General features: G+C 35.3%; 3 non-coding genes and 2 pseudogenes across 3 annotated transcripts; all 5 read left to right on the top strand.

Annotated features, from left to right (window-relative positions):
- Positions 1–20: 20 nt before the first annotated feature.
- Positions 21–129, top strand: LOC128007426 (uncharacterized; annotated as a pseudogene).
- Positions 130–7,008: 6,879 nt separating this feature from the next.
- On the top strand, positions 7,009–7,127 carry LOC128000160 (5S ribosomal RNA). The gene has a single exon (XR_008172953.1). It is a non-coding gene; the product is annotated as a 5S ribosomal RNA (ribosomal RNA).
- Positions 7,128–8,062: 935 nt separating this feature from the next.
- On the top strand, positions 8,063–8,180 carry LOC128003617 (5S ribosomal RNA). The gene has a single exon (XR_008176337.1). It is a non-coding gene; the product is annotated as a 5S ribosomal RNA (ribosomal RNA).
- A 381-nt stretch (positions 8,181–8,561) lies between these two features.
- Positions 8,562–8,679, top strand: LOC128005761 (5S ribosomal RNA). The gene has a single exon (XR_008178403.1). It is a non-coding gene; the product is annotated as a 5S ribosomal RNA (ribosomal RNA).
- A 520-nt stretch (positions 8,680–9,199) lies between these two features.
- On the top strand, positions 9,200–9,317 carry LOC128006678 (uncharacterized; annotated as a pseudogene).
- The last annotated feature ends 5,683 nt before the right edge of the window (positions 9,318–15,000 follow it).

The raw sequence follows: 15,000 nt of genomic DNA on the forward strand, positions 1-15,000 counted from the left end.
CTCTCTTTGCAGCAGTCTTCGCTTACGGCAATACCAACCTGGCTATGCCTGATCTCGGAAGCTAAGCAGGTTTGGGCCTTGTTAGTACTTGGATGGGCGACTGCCTGGGAATACCAGGTGCTTTAAGCTTTTTGGACATTTTTCACTTAGTATATAATAATTTTGCCAAAAAATAGAGTGAATGCCCGATCTATGAATATTAGCAGGTTTGGGCCTGGTTAGTACATGGATGGGAGACTGCCTGGGAATACCAGGTGCTTTAATCTTTTTGGAAAATTTCACGAATTATATAATAATCTTTCATAAAAAAAAAGAGTCAATGCCCGATCTCTGAATCTTAGCAGATTTAGGTCTGGTTAGTACTTGGATGGGAGACCGCCTGGGAATACCAGGTGCTGTAAGCTTTTTGGACATTTTTCACTTAGTATATAATAATTTTGCCAAAAAATAGAGTCAATGCCCGATCTCTGAATATTAGCAGGTTTGGGCCTGGTTAGTACATGGGTGGGAGACTGCCTGGGAATACCAGGTGCTTTAATCTTTTGGAAAATTTCACGAATTATATAATAATCTTTAATAAAAAAAAAAAAAAAAAGTCAATGCCCGATCTCTGAATCTTAACAGGTTAAGGTCTGGTTAGTACTTTGATGAGAGACTGCCTAGGAATACCAGGTGCTTTAAGCTTTTGGGTTTTCTTTCCTACTTATATAATGTACTGGCGATTAGATTGGCTGGTCTTTAAATAGCCATCTCTTTGCAGCAATCTTCGCTTACGGCCATACCAACCTGTGCAACCCTGTTCATTGTAGTGGTACAATCCAGGAAGTGCAAGTGTGTGTAGAAAGGACGGAAGCTAACTCATGTATTGTTTGTTTGTTTATTATCTTTTATTGTTAGAATTAATTGTAAGAGGAGTTTTTCTTTATCTATTTAATAAGTTTTAAACCACGAACCAGCAGCTTCATGCTGTCTGGGGAGTGGTTTAATTTTTTATTTTTTATTCAGAATGAGTGAAATGGATCAACTGCTTGTTTCACAACTTGCAACAAATTTGAAACAAGCTAATGCAATTGACCAAGGCAAAGGATTAAGACAAGGAGAAGGGATGATGGCGAAAGAAATGAAGAAACAAAGGATCTATTCAAAAGAAGCTACAGCAATAATTGACATCAGTAAAGTGCTTAATGGAGGAGCGGAGGACATGATTAGAGCAATAAAGGAAAAAGTGAGCGTGGAAAAAATTCTTGCGGTAAGACCAAAGACTAATAAACAATATGAAGTGACTTTTGAAACGGAGGAAGTTTGTGATGGACTGTTAAATGGTTTGCAAATTAAAGGACAAATATGTGATGTTAAAAAACTCTAGGACAGAGAATATGTAGTCTCGTTCATGCATCTGCCTGTGTATTTAGATGATGATGACATAACCTCGAAATTGGAAGGATGGGGAGTTACTCCCATAACAGAGATAAGGAGGAGGTTTTACCCAGGAACGGAGATAGAGGATGGGACAAGATTTGTTAAGGTTAAGTTCCCAAAGGAGGTGGCATCATTGCCATATAGTACAAGGTTTGAGACAACTGAAGGCTCACAGTACTTCAGGATAATACACAGTAGGCAGGTCAAAACTTGTAGATTGTGTTTAAGTCCAGAACATATCATCAAAGACTGTCCTGAGTTCAGATGTTTTAAATGCAATGATCAAGGACATTTCTCAAGAGACTGTACAGCAATTGAATGTCCAGACTGTGGCAAACCTCTTAATATATGTGAATGCTGGATGGAAGGTAACGAGAAGCAATCAGAGGAGCAACAAAGTATGGACAGGCAGGTGCAAGATGAGATTGCAGAAACCACAGAGACTTTTGAACCAATGGAAAACAAACAACAAAAGCAAATAGAATATATGGAAAATCAGAAGTTGAAGGACCAAAGTCACCAGGATGGAGAAGTAAACAGAATGGAGGACGATACAGAGGAGGGAGAAGATGGAGAAACCGAACAGAATGGTGCAAATGACAAGGAAGTAAATGATGAAAAGGAGAGCGATGAGGTGGAGGAACTGGATATGGAACAACAGGAGGCAAGGAAAGAAATAGAAAAGGTTGGAAAAATGATAAGAAGAAAATCAATGAAGGTAAAGCCAAATCTTAATGTTGCTAGAAAGAAAAAGATGATTGAAATAGATAAAAAGAAGTTGGGATTGATACAAGAACAAGATTGTGAGAGAGACTGAAGATGAATGGTTTTAAATGCTTATTTTTTATTGGTATGGTTTTAAACTTTGTGAGTTTAAATGCAAGAGGTTTAATGAGTGTAAAGAAATTTGAGATGGTAAAAGAACTATGCAAAAAGCAGGATGTGATAATTTTACAAGAAACAAACTGGAAAGACGAAATGATTGAGGATGTGAAAAAGAGATGGAAAGGACAAATGTTTTATAATAATGGTGATGGAAGGATAGGAAGGGGGGTAGCCATTTTAATAAAGGAAAATGTTGAAATTAATTCATATGAAGTCTATAATGACAAAAAAGGCAAATGTGTTGGGATTAATATTAAGAAAGATGATCATGAATTTGTGATAATTAATTTGCATGCACCCACCCAAGAGGGAGAAAAAAAAACATTTTTTTGAGGGATTAAGGATTTTAATAAAGACATATAAAAACGTTATTTTAGTTGGGGATTTTAATACTGTTTTTAGTAAGATGGACATGGCAGATGGGATGGTTTTTAGAACAGATATGGGAAGGAAAGAGTTAAAAGAAATGATGGAGGAAAGAAATTTGATAGATGTTTGGAGGGAAAACCATGAAAGGAAAAGAGAATTTTCCAGAAGACAACTGGTTGGGAATTTTATGTGTCAGACAAGAATCGATTTTATTTTAAGTGAAAGGGATATGGAATTTTTTGGGGGGGACATTTGTTATAAGGATACCAGTTTGAGTGATCACAAAATGCTTTTATGGAATATTTACTTTAGTAAAGAAAAAAAAGGGCCTGGAGTGTGGATACTAAATTCAGAAATTTTGACAAGTGAAAGTTATAGAATAGGAATTGAGGAAATATTAGACAAAGAAAAAGAGGACGGAATGTACTTTGAAGATAAACGATTATGGTGGCAAAATGTAAAATATGAAATAAGAAAATATTCTATAAACCATAGCAAATTGGTACAGAAAGTTAAAAAAGCAAAGGAGCTGGAAATAAGGAAAAAACTCAGAAAAGAGACAAATAAAAGTGAAGTAAATATAAAACAGATAATACTTTTGGAGGAAGAGTTACGGAAAATTGAGGAAGAAAAGTGTAAAGGAGCTATTATAAGGAGTAAGGCAAAAAACACAATTGCAGGAGAAAAATGTACAAAATTTTTCTTTAATTTGGAAAAAAGTAGAGGCAAAGCAAAGTTAATAAAAGAATTAAAAAATAAAAAAGGAGAAATAGTCAAAGACATAAGTGGAATTTTAACAGAGGTCAAAGACTATTATGAGGGGCTTTTTGAAACAAAAGGAATTGACGAAAAAGCAAAAAATCAGTTATTAGAGAGTGTTACAGCTAAAGTAAGTAGAGAAGATAAAAAGGAATGTGATAGAGAAATTAGTGAAGAGGAAATTGTACAAGCTATCAATAGTTTAAAAGGAAACAAAAGCCCGGGGACAGATGGGATAGTAAATGAATTTTATAAAGTTTTTAAAGAGAAGATAAGTGGGATTTTAAAGGAAGTATATAAGGAGATTTTTGATAAAAGAGAATTGGATCAGAGGATGAGTATAGGGTTGATGAAATTAATTTATAAAAGGAAAGGAAGTAAAAATAATTTGAGTAATTTTAGACCAATAACAATGTTAAACACAGATTTAAAAATACTATCTAAAATTCTTGCAAATAGAATGAAAAATATTTTACCCAAAATTATAGTGACTAATCAGGCATATGGTGTAAGAGGGAGAGATATTGCTGATATAACGAGTGGTGTAAGAGACATAATAAGCTATTTAAATGAAACACAGAAGGATGGATATGTTGTTAATTTAGATTTTGAAAAGGCTTTTGATAGGGTAGAATATGATTTTTTATTTGCAATTTTAGAACGTTTTGGTTTTGGAAAGAATTTTAAGGAATGGATAACAATTTTATATAATAACATAATGACGAGAGTGACGTGTAATGGTTTCTTAACAGAACCTTTTAGAATAACAAGATCAATAAGGCAAGGATGTCCACTCTCTGCACAGCTATATACTTTGGTAGCAGAGCCTTTAGGTTTAATGATTAAGAAAAATAAAAGCATTCAAGGTATTAAAATAGAAGAAGGTAAAGAAGAGAAAAAGATATTCCAATATGCAGACGACACGACACTGATTTTAAAAGACTTAGAAAGTATGAAGGAAGTCATGAGAAATGTAGAGAGGTATGGTAAAGGTACAGGTGCAAGAGTTAATGGAGAAAAAACTGTGTACAAGAAGTTTGGAAAGGTACCAAATTTAGGAGGAGTTTTTAATTTTGAGGAGGTGAAGGAAACAAAAATTTGGGGTGTGACTTTAGGAAAAGATGAGAAAGGGGCAAGAGAAAGAATGTTTGAAAAGTTGTTGGGGGAAATGGAAATGAGATTAATTTTTTGGAGGGGAAGATTTTTAAGTTTGAAAGGGAAAATTTTAGTGGTTAATGCTTTAATGTTATCCAAAATGTGGTATATTTTAATGGTGAGCGCAATGCCAAGATGGGTGGAAGTAAGAATAAAAAGATGTGTTTTAGATTTTATTTGGGAGAAGAAACCCCCAAGAGTTGCTTATAACACTCTGATAGGACAGGCTGATAAAGGAGGAATGGGATTATCTGATGTAGAATTAAAAAAGAAAAGTATGAGAATTAAAGTTGTGAAAAAGTATATAGATGATCAAGAAAAAGGAGAATGGAAAGATACAATGAAATACTATTTGGACAAATGTGGTAATGTTAAACTAGGGGACAGTGTTTTATGGATGAAAATGAAAGCATGGATGTTTGAAAGAATACCAGATTTTTATAAAGAAGTTTTAAAAGCTTGGGGTTTTTTTCTCTCAAAGGTTGATTTTATACCTGGAGGAAGGAAATAGATTTTAAACCAACCATTGTTTTTTAATAAGCATATTGTGAAAAGTGGGAAAGAAATATTTTTTTTTTTAAAAATGGTGGGAGGTTGGGTTTGCAAGACTAAGGGATATTATGTATGAGATAAGAGAGGGTTTTTTTACCAGTGCAAGTAATTACTGATGAGTTGGATGAAGCCAAAGAAGAGTATGACATAAACAATGTAAAGAAACTATATAAAGAAATTAAAAGTGCAATACCAAAAGCGTGGATAAATGAAATACAGAAGGAAGAAAAAGAGGAAGGAAAGACTGAAGTGTATTTTGTTAATCAAAATAAAAGAATAGGGTTTAGTTTAGGGAATGTGAAAATGTTTTATCAGGTTTTAAGGGAAGAGATTTTTAAAAAACCAAATTCAAATGATATGTGGTTAAGAAACTTCAATGGCTTGAAAGAGGAAGAAATATGGAAAAATATGAGGGGAGTACTGGTGAGCACAAATTTGGAGTGTCTTGATTATTTTATAAGGCATAATGTAATATGGTCGGAAATGAGGTTGTGCATTATAAAAAAAAAGAACAAAGTGCATTAAGTAAGGTTTGTAAAAAACAAGATGAGGGTTTGTTGCATTTGTTTTTACTGTGTGAGGAATTAGGATCTTTTTTTAAGGTTTTAAAAGAAATAGTGAATGACCTAGGGGAAAGAAAAGAAGATCAAGATTGGCAAAAAACATTTACGTTTGGAAAGGAGGAAAAGTGTAAGAATAAAATCATGATCAATTTGTTAATTATTTTGGCAAAAAATGCTATATGGAAAAGAAGAAATATAGTTAAGAACAGGTCTGTTCGTATTGTGTGGACATTGTATAAGCATATGGTGGAAGATTATATGTTTACATTGTGTAAATATTGGAGACTGGAGGGAAAAGCAGAGATGTTTATAAAAATGTTTTCTTCTCAGGTACAGAACATTCTTTTGAAACATGACATAAATGTATCTGTTTGAAAAAAAGTGTAAAATAGCAAATGCCACAAATGGGATAATGTAGAAGAAAAATATTTATAAGTATGAATGTATTTTTTATTTTTGTTTTTTTGTTTTGTTGTTGTTTTTAATTGGAATGTGAAACTCTGTATTTAGGAGAAACATAATGTATTATTTTCTGAACTTAATAAAAAAAAAAAAAAAAAAAAAAAAAAAAGCTATGCCCGATCTCGTCTGATCTCGGAAGCTAAGCAGGTTTGGGCCTGGTTAGTACTTGGATGGGAGACCGCCTGGGAATACCAGGTGCTGTAAGCTTTTTGGACATTTTTCACTTAGTATATAATAATTTTGCCAAAAAATATAGTCAATGCTCGGTCTCTGAATATTAGCAGGTTTGGGCCTGGTTAGTACATGGATGGGAGACTGCCTGGGAATACCAGGTGCTGTAAGCTTTTTGGACATTTTTCACTTAGTATATAATAATTTTGCCAAAAAATAGAGTCAATGCCCGATCTCTGAATATTAGCAGGTTTGGGCCTGGTAGTACATGGATGGGAGACTGCCTGGGAATACCAGGTGCTTTAATCTTTTTGGAAAATTTCACGAATTATATAATAATCTTTCGTTAAAAAAAAAAAAAGAGTCAATGCCCGATCTCTGAATCTTAGCAGGTTTAGGTCTGGTTAGTACTTGGATGGGAGACCGCCTGGGAATACCAGGTGCTGTAAGCTTTTTGGACATTTTTCACTTAGTATATAATAATTTTGCCAAATAATAGAGTCAATGCCCGATCTCTGAATCTTAGCAGGTTTAGGTCTGGTTAGTACTTTAATGAGAGACTGCCTAGGAATACCATTTGCTTTACGCTTTTGGGTTTTCTTTACTACTTATATAATGTACTGGCGATTAGATTGGCTGCTCTTTAAATAGCCCTCTCTTTGCAGCAGTCTTCGCTTACGGCCATACTAACCTGGCTATGCCCGATCTCGTGTGATCTCGGAAGCTAAGCAGGTTTGGGCCTGGTTAGTACTTGGATGGGAGACCGCCTGGGAATACCAGGTGCTGTAAGCTTTTTGGACATTTTTCACTAAGTATATAATAATTTTGCCAAAAAATAGAGTCAATGCCCGATCTCTGAATATTAGCAGGTTTGGGCCTGGTTAGTACATGGATGGGAGACTGCCTGGGAATACCAGGTGCTTTAATCTTTTGGAAAATTTCACGAATTATATAATAATCTTTCATTAAAAAAAAAAAAAAAGAGTCAATGCCCGATCTCTGAATCTTAGCAGGTTTAGGTCTGGTTAGTACTTGGATGGGAGACCGCCTGGGAATACCAGGTGCTGTAAGCTTTTTGGACATTTTTCACTTAGTATATAAAAATTTTGCCAAATAATAGAGTCAATGCCCGATCTCTGAATCTTAGCAGGTTTAGGTCTGGTTAGTACTTGGATGGGAGACCGCCTGGGAATACCAGGTGCTGTAAGCTTTTTGGACATTTTTCACTTAGTATATAATAATCTTGCATAAAAAAAAAGAGTCAATGCCCGATCTCTGAATCTTAGCAGGTTTAGGTCTGGTTAGTACTTGGAGGGGAGACCGCCTGGGAATACCAGGTGCTGTAAGCTTTTTGGAAATTTTTCACTTAGTATATAATAATTTTGCCAAAAAATATAGTCAATGCCCGATCTCTGAATATTAGCAGGTTTGGGCCTGGTTAGTACATGGATGGGAGACTGCCTAGGAATACCAGGTGCTTTAATCTTTTGGAAAATTTCACGAATTATATAATAATCTTTCATTAAAAAAAAAAAAAAAAAAAAAAAAGAAAGAGTCAATGCCCAATCTCTGAATCTTAGCAGGTTTAGGTCTGGTTAGTACTTTGATGAGAGACTGCCTAGGAATACCAGGTGCTTTAAGCTTTTGGGTTTTCTTTCCTACTTATATAATGTACTGGCGATTAGATTGGCTGCTCTTTAAATAGCCCACTCTTTGCAGCAGTTTTCGCTTACGGCCATACCAACCTGGCTATGCCCGATCTCGTCTGATCTCGGAAGCTAAGCAGGTTTGGCCTGGTTAGTACTTGGATGGGAGACCGCCTGGGAAAACCAGGTGCTGTAAGCTTTTTGGACATTTTTCACTTAGTATATAATAATTTTGCCAAAAAATAGAGTCAATGCCCGATCTCTGAATATTAGCAGGTTTGGGCCTGGTTAGTACATGGATGGGAGACTGCCTGGGAATACCAGGTGCTTTAATCTTTTTGGAAAATTTCACAAATTATATAATAATCTTTCATTAAAAAAAAAAATAAAAAATAAAAAAAGAAAGAGTCAATGCCCAATCTCTGAATCTTAGCAGGTTTAGGTCTGGTTAGTACTTTGATGAGAGACTGCCTAGGAATACCAGGTGCTTTAAGCTTTTGGGTTTTCTTTCCTACTTATATAATGTACTGGCGATTAGATTGGCTGCTCTTTAAATAGCCCACTCTTTGCAGCAGTTTTCGCTTACGGCCATACCAACCTGGCTATGCCCGATCTGGTCTGATCTCGGAAGCTAAGCAGGTTTGGCCTGGTTAGTACTTGGATGGGAGACCGCCTGGGAATACCAGGTGCTGTAAGCTTTTTGGACATTTTTCACTTAGTATATAATAATTTTGCCAAAAAATAGAGTCAATGCCCGATCTCTGAATATTAGCAGGTTTGGGCCTGGTTAGTACATGGATGGGAGACTGCCTGGGAATACCAGGTGCTTTAATCTTTTTGGAAAATTTCACAAATTATATAATAATCTTTCATTAAAAAAAAAAAAAAAAAAAAGAGTCAATGCCCGATCTCTGAATATTAGCAGGTTTGGGCCTGGTTAGTACATCGGTGGGAGACTGCCTGGGAATACCAGGTGCTTTAATCTTTTGGAAAAATTCACGAATTATATAATAATCTTTCATTAAAAAAAAAAAAAAAAAAAAGAGTCAATGCCCGATCTCTGAATCTTAGCAGGTTTAGGTCTGGTTAGTACTTTGATGAGAGACTGCCTAGGAATACCAGGTGCTTTAAGCTTTTGGGTTTTCTTTCCTACTTATATAATGTACTGGCGATTAGATTGGCTGGTCTTTAAATAGCCCTCTCTTTGCAGCAGTCTTCGCTTACGGCTATACCAACATGGCTATGCCCGATCTCGTCTGATCTCGTAAGCTAAGCAGGTTTGGCCTGGTTAGTACTTGGATGGGAGACCGCCTGGGAATACCAGGTGCTGTAAGCTTTTTGGACATTTTTCACTTAGTATATAATAATTTTGCCAAAAAATAGAGTCAATGCCCAATCTATGAATATTAGCAGGTTTGGGCCTGGTTAGTACATGGATGGGAGACTGCCTGGGAATACCAGGTGATTTAATCTTTTTGGAAAATTTCACGAATTATAATAATAATCTTGCATAAAAAAAGAGTCAATGCCCGATCTCTGAATCTTAGCAGGTTTAGGTCTGGTTAGTACTTGGATGGGAGACCGCCTGGGAATACCAGGTGCTGTAAGCTTTTTGGACATTTTTCACTTAGTATATAATAATTTTGCCAAATAATAGAGTCAATGCCCGATCTCCGAATCTTAGCAGGTTTAGGTCTGGTTAGTACTTTGATGAGAGACTGCCTAGGAATACCAGGTGCTTTAAGCTTTTGGGTTTTCTTTCCTACTTATATAATGTACTGGCGATTAGATTGGCTGCTCTTTAAATAGCCCTCTCTTTGCAGCAGTCTTCGCTTACGGCCATACCAACCTGAGGGCGCTAGAGAGCTAGTGTGAAACAGGAAGTGAGGTGGCAATATAAGGGTGAAGAAGGTTCACCCAAAATTGTTTGGTGTGTGTTTGTTTTTTGGTTATTTGAGTCTTAATAATTGTTTTTTGTTTAAATTTTTGGGTTATTTTTATTACTTGGATCATTTTATTTTTCCTTTTTTTTGTTTGTTTTTTGTTTTCCTTATTTTTGAAAAATGGACGGAACTACGGCAACAGACACGGACTTGGCACGAGGAACACGGCGGCAAATGGCAAACGGACTGGAAAAAACTCAACAAGAAAAGGATGGGCCTGAAAGGAGATAGAAAAGAACCTACACCAAAGAAGCTACAGTAGTAGTGGATTTGACTGAAGTGCATGAAGGAAAGCTGAAGACATAATACAAGCGCTGAAAGATAAGTTGCATGTGACAAAAATATTGGCTGTAAGACCCAAAATGTTGAAGGAGTACGAAATTACGTTTGAAAAGGAAGAAGATATTGAAAATCTGAACGAAGGATTGATGATTAAAGGAAAACTACGTTAAATTAAAAAATTGAATAACAGAGAATTTGTTGTCTCGTTCATGCATTTGCCCGCTTACCTGGATGATGCAGAGATTCTACAGAAGCTGGAGGGATGGGGGGTTACTCCGGTCTCTCAGATAAGAAGAAGATTTTATACCGGCACCAACATAGAAGATGGAACAAGGTTCCTTAAGGTACAGTTCCCAAAAGAAGTGGCCTCCTTGCCCTACAGTACTCGAATTGAAATGGAGGATGGTCCTCAATACTATAGAGTGATACATAGCAAGCAGGTGAAAACCTGCAGGTTGTGTATGAGCCCTGATCATGTGATGAAGGACTGCCCAGACTTTAAATGTAATAAAAGCTCGGAAACAGGCCACTTCGCGAGGGACTGTAAGGTGGTGAGGTGTCCAGAATGCAATTGTGTACTGGACAAATGCGAGTGCTGGTATGGAGACCAGCACAATGAAGAAGAGAGGGGGAGTGGGCAGATGCATGAGACAGACAATGAAGAGGAGCAAAGGGAAGACACCGGAGCAAGGCAAAGAGAGGACAATGTAAGCAAGGACAATGACAATGAGATTGAAAAGACTGGTTTAACACAGGACATTGTGGAAATGGAGGTACAGATGGAGTTTAATGCGGTTGGACAAGTAGAAACAGAGGAACCAGAAGAGACTGAATGGATAGGTGAGACGGAAAGAAAAGACAAAGACAGTGAAAACCTGGGCGGAGACAGCACTGCAGGAACATCCAATAAAAGAAGAAGAAAAGTTAAGGTAATACCCAATTTGGAGAAAGCTAAAAATAAAATGTGTAAGCAAAGTAATGAGGAGAAACAAGACTGTGGAAGAAGTGCAAAAGAGGGGGAGGAAATAGGATAACAAAATTATGATGCTAAAGTTTGTACTTTTATCTTTTTTAATTGTGTTGAAAATTGTTACTTTTAATGCAAGAGGGTTAATGAATGGTGTGGAATTTGAAAAAGTCAAGGAACTGTGCAGGGATGAAGATGTGATTTTATTGCAAGAAACGAATTGGAAAGAGAGTGTAATGGAGGATTTTAAAAAAAGATGGGAAGGGGAATTATTTTTTAATAATGCGGAGGGAAAAATAGGAGGAGGAGTTGCGATGTTAATAAGAAAAGATAGAGATATCAGGTCAAAGCAAATGTATAATGACACACAAGGAAAATGCATGGCTTTAGAAATTAAGATGGATGAAGATGATTTTATTTTAGTAAACGTACATGCTCCAAATGAAGAAATAGAAAAGAAAAAATATTTTAATATAATAGTTGAGTTAATGGAAAAATGGAAGAGGGTAATAATTGCGGGGGATTTTAACACTGTTTTTAGTAAAATGGATATGGCTAACGGAATGGTTTTTAAATCGGATGGGGGAAGAAAGGAGTTAATGTCATTGATGGGAGAGTATAACATGATTGATGTGTGGAGAGAAAGAAATGGGAAAAAGAGGGAATTTACAAGAAGACAGCTGGTAGGGAATTTTATGTGTCAAACTAGGATAGACTACTTTTTATGTACTAGGAATTTGGAATGTTTTATTGATGGAGTGTTTTATAAAGAAACGACCTTAAGTGATCACAAAATGGTGCAAATGAGAATGGATTTTAAAAAGGATATGAGGGGATTTTAAACACTGAAGTTTTAAAGGAAGAAAGTTTTAAAAAAGAGATAGAAAATAAATTTGATGAGGGGAAAAAAGACTTGATGTGCATAGAAGATGAAAGGCAATGGTGGGAAAACATGAAATATGACATAAATAAATATGTTATGAATTACTGTAAATTGTTACAAAAGGTAAAAAGAACAAAGGAACAAGAAATAAGAAAGACGTTAAGAGAGGAGTTGAATAAAAATGAAGTTAACGTGCCAAGAGTAATTGAAGTGGAGGAAAAGTTGAGGAAAATAGAAGAAGGGAAACATAAAGGGGCGACGTTAAGAAGTAAAGCTAAGTATACACTAGAAGGGGAGAAATGTAGTAGATCCTTTTTTAACCTTTAGAAAAGCAGGGTGAACGCGGGAATAATTAAAGAACTTAGGAATAAGGAAGGACAAGCTGTTTTAAGCACAGAAGGGAATTTTAAAGGAAATAAGCACATATTATGAAGAACTTTTTAGATCAGAGGAAGGGAATGAGGAAAAAAGGAACATTTTGTTACAACAGATAACACAAAAAGTCGGTGAGGGGGATAAGAAGGAATGTGATAAGGGAATAACAACTGAGGAAATTATACAAGCAATAAATCAGATAAGTGTGAAGAAAAGCCCAGGAATAGATGGTATTGGAAGTGAGTTTTATAAGGTTTTTAAAGAAAAAGTAAGCCCGATTTTAAAAGAAGTCTATGAAGAGGTTTTTAAAAAAGAAAGGGTACACCAAAGAATGGGCTTAGGCTTAATGAAAATAATCTACAAGAGAAAAGGAGACAAAGCAGAACTGAGAAAGTTTAGGCCCATTACAATGTTAAACACAGATTTTAAAATTTTAGCCAGGGTTTTAGCGAACAGATTAAAAAATATCATGCCAAACATAATAGAGACTAACCAGGCATATGGAGTAAAGGGGAGGGACATTGCAGATATCACGAGTAGCATAAGATATATAATGGGGTACATAAAAGAAAAAGGAAAGGAGGCATATATAATAAGCATGGATTTCGAGAAGGCGTTTGACAGAGTGGAGCATGGGTTTTTATTGGCTGTTTTAAAACAATTTGGTTTTGGAGAGAATTTTATAAAATGGATCTCAGTGTTATACAGCGATATTTTAACAAAAGTCAAATGTAATGGTTTTTTAACGGAACCTTTTAAAGTTTTAAGGTCTATAAAACAAGGGTGTCCACTGTCAGCGAAGTTATATTCTTTGGTGGCTGAACCATTAGGGCTTTTAATAAACAGAGAGAAAAAAATAAAGGGAATAAAACTAGAAGAAAAAGAGGAACTGACTAAAATTTTCCAGTATGCTGATGATACCACAATTGTTGTTGAAAATATAGAAAGTGTTAAAGAAGTAATGGAAAAAATTAAATGTTATTGTGAGGGATCAGGTGCAAAAATAAATGAGGAAAAATCAGTATATATGAAGTTCGGAAGGTCAGAGGTTTTAACGGGGGTTGTTAAATTCCTAGAGGTACAAGAAATGAGGATTTTAGGAGTAGGCTTAGCAAAGAATGAGAAGGAAACTGTTGATAATATGTGGGATGAGACATTGGGAGGGATGGATAGGAGACTGATTTTTTGGAGAAACAGGTTTTTAAGTTTGGAAGGAAAAATTTTAATTGTAAACATGTTAATGTTATCAAAAATGTGGAACAAATAACATGTGATGCCATTGCCAAACTGGGTTTTTAGGAGAATAAAAAAGAGTATTTTAGAATTTTTATGGGAAAAAAAGCCTCCAAGGATAGCGTACAATACGCTGATAGGAAAACCAGAAGAGGGAGGGATGGGTTTAGTCGATGTGGAACAGAAGATGAAAAGCATGAGGATTAAAGTGGTTAAGAAATATTTGGATGATAAGAAGAGAGATGAATGGAAGAAATTGATGGGTTTTTATTTAAATAAATGTGGGAATTTTATCCTTGGGGAAAACATTTTATGGATGAAGTTGAAAAGTTGGATGATGGAGGGGATACCACAGTTTTATAAAAAGGTTTTAAATGCTTGGAGGCTTTTTTTTAACAGAGGTCGATTTTAATCCGGAGGGGAGGGAAGCGATTTTAAATCAGCCTCTGTTTTTAAATGACAAAATAAAGATACACGAGCGAGATATCTATTTTAAGAAGTGGCTACAAGTGGGGATTGTAAACGTGAGAGATGTTTTATGGGAGATGAAAGAGGGATTTTTACCACTCCAAGTGATTAAAGATGCAATGGAGGAGGAGAAAGAGGATTTTAATGTCATGGTTTTAAAAAAAAACAGTATGAAGATGTCAAGAAAGCAATCCCAAGGCAATGGCTAGATCAGATTAAAAAGAAGGGAGAAGGAGAAAATAAAATGATGGTGTTTTTAAAATGTAAAGAAAAGAGGGTGGATTTTAATTTGTGTACTGTGAAAATGTTCTATGAGTTTTTTATAAATGGAGTTTTTGAAAAACCTGTTGCCAACCAGATTTGGTTAAGGCATTTTAATGAAATCGAAGAAAAAGACATTTGGAAGAATAGAACATGGAAATGGTTGGATGTAGATTTAGAATGTTTAGACTATTTTATTAGACAAAATGTGATCTATACAGAAATGAGATTGTGTATGATGCAGAAGGCAACAAATGTTCAATGTAAAGTCTGTAAAAAAGAAGATGAAGGTATTTTACACTTGTTCTTATTATGTGGAAAACTTAACCCATTTTGTAATGAACTGAAAGAAATTGTCAAAGAATTAAGAAAAAATAAAGAGGTTACTGACTGGCAAAGGATTTTTTATGCTGGGAATGACAGAGAACAAAGGAAATAAGAAACTTGTTAATTTGTTTTTAATCTTAGCAAAAAAAGCTATATGGAAAAGAAGAAATGTAGCCAGAAACAGAGATTGTATTTTAAACTTATGGGTGATTTTTAAACAAATGGTAGAAAGTTATGTAGAAATGTTGTACAATTATTTTAAATTGGAAAACCAGATGGA

This window comes from Carassius gibelio, chromosome B22 (genome assembly GCF_023724105.1).
Source record: "Carassius gibelio isolate Cgi1373 ecotype wild population from Czech Republic chromosome B22, carGib1.2-hapl.c, whole genome shotgun sequence".
Classification (NCBI taxonomy): Eukaryota; Metazoa; Chordata; class Actinopteri; order Cypriniformes; family Cyprinidae; genus Carassius; species Carassius gibelio.